The sequence below is a fragment of the Sus scrofa genome, unplaced genomic scaffold (assembly GCF_000003025.6).
Source record: "Sus scrofa isolate TJ Tabasco breed Duroc unplaced genomic scaffold, Sscrofa11.1 Contig46, whole genome shotgun sequence".
NCBI classification, from domain to species: Eukaryota; Metazoa; Chordata; class Mammalia; order Artiodactyla; family Suidae; genus Sus; species Sus scrofa.
In genome coordinates, this window is record NW_018085214.1 from 53,162 (window position 1) to 55,149 (window position 1,988).

General features: G+C 50.2%; 2 non-coding genes across 2 annotated transcripts; one reads left to right on the top strand and one right to left on the bottom strand.

Moving 5' to 3' along the window:
* Positions 1-411: 411 nt before the first annotated feature.
* On the bottom strand, positions 412-485 carry TRNAN-GUU. Its single transcript has one exon. It is a non-coding gene; the product is annotated as a tRNA-Asn (tRNA).
* A 715-nt stretch (positions 486-1,200) lies between these two features.
* Positions 1,201-1,272, top strand: TRNAH-GUG. The gene has a single exon. It is a non-coding gene; the product is annotated as a tRNA-His (tRNA).
* The last annotated feature ends 716 nt before the right edge of the window (positions 1,273-1,988 follow it).

Here is a 1,988-nt window from a genome sequence, read left to right on the forward strand (position 1 = left end):
GAGAGAACAGGTACACATACAAAACCGGGTAAACACTGTGGTGGAGCAGTTGCTCTTCCAGAACTCCATCCCACAGGCTTGTGCCCAAGGATGATGCCTGCAGTATTATTTGTAATAGTAAAGGCATGGAACCAAATCAGTTTCAAAAGTGTATGGAAAAGGTTCAATAACTACTACTGCGAGGGAAGAAACTTCACTGCAAAACAGAGCGCAGAGGATAAGGACGAGAGGACCCTGGTTCCAAGCTACCTGTTTTCCTCCAGAGATCTGTGTGATGTTCTTGGAGCAGGTCCGCCTGCTGTGCACTAAGATTCCAAGGAGAGGACGTAGCGGAAAGTGCAGAGTAGAAACGGAAAGTGCGGGCTAGAAACGACCGCAACCGCAAGCCTCTGACGTGCTAAAACGGAGACCCGTCCCTGGGTGGGCTCGAACCACCAACCTTTCGGTTAACAGCCGAACGCGCTAACCGATTGCGCCACAGAGACGGCCGAGGTTGGTGTTCTCTCCGCCCTCTCAGATTTCATTCCCACGGAGAGCAACTGCACCTCCAGGCTAGGCAGAGCCACCCACCTGCAGCGGGATGCAGCTCTACCGGCTCCAAAGCATTGGAAAACCGGAGCAACCCGTGGGGAACCGCGCGTGAAGCAGTGCGTCGAGCCCTAGGGAAGGCAGAAGGGCACCCGAGCCTCCCCGCCGTGCCTCGATCCACAGCCTCCGCAAACGCCAGCGAGCTGGAGACGCCTCGGGCCGCGACCCTCCCGGCCTGAGCCGAGCGGAACCCACGAGAAGCTGAACGCCTGGTCTGGCTGGGGTTGGGCTCTGTGATGGCTCCCTCTTTGCCCCGCATTCCGCCGACCGTAAGCGAGGCGGGCGCTGCCCTCCCTCTGCTCAGCCGCGGGAGCGGGAAGGAAGGGTTTGGGATGATTGACCAAAAGAGGAAACAAACAGGGGCGGGAATGAAGCAGAGGAGGCAAGGACAAAGCAAAGCAAATTTCCTGGAGCCTGTGCAGCGACAAAGGCTGGATGCAGGGGAGATGAGAAATGCATCAGAATGGGGAGGGAAGACGTGAAGGAAAATCAGAAGTGCGTGCAGTTGTTAAGCGACAAAGCAGCTCAATCATTACACTGGATTTATGGCAAAGGCAGTACAACAACAACAACAACAACAACAAGAGCAGTGGGCTGTCCGTCTGGTGGCGCGCCGTGATCGTATAGTGGTTAGTACTCTGCGTTGTGGCCGCAGCAACCTCGGTTCGAATCCGAGTCACGGCACTCTTTTCTTCTTACCGCGCCGACCGAGCAAAGTCTGGAGAACGGAGGTCAAACAAATAGTGCCTTAGGCTGTACCGCTTTGGACTTGCCCTACCAGTCTCCGCTTAAGAGAAAATATCTAAAGATACTAAACTATAAAGACAGAAACGTTCAAGGTCTAAATGAGCATTGTGTATAGTCGCTTTCACGAAGGAAATGGTCCAGTCACACGGGGACTGTTTAATTGGGTTTGGGGTTGTTGGTGGAAATATTTAAAATACCGCTCATGCTTTTCTACACAATGTAAAACAAACTTTAAAGAGTCACAATATATCGCAAACCCGGCATGGTCCAAGCTGTATTTTCTAATATCCAACTGCAAATTTTTATCCAAAAAGAAAATTATTAAGATGTAGTCACAGAACGAAATGCACAAATCATTAATGGGCAGCTATGCGAATACTGAAATGTGTGATCATGACCCAGATCACGGAATAGAATTTTTTTTTTTTTTTTAATCATCCAAGCAGGCCCCAGGATACACTTTCCAGGTAATGCCTATCCATCGCCTGCTGCTTATAAACCATCCTGACGTGTACCCCCTCAGATTAGGTTTGCCCTTTCTTCAAGTTCTTGCATGTCACTGAATATGCAACTTTCTATCTCTCTATCATCAAACAACAGGATGTTTTGATATATATGTATGCATTTGTGTTTCTCACACCTTAATCTTGGTG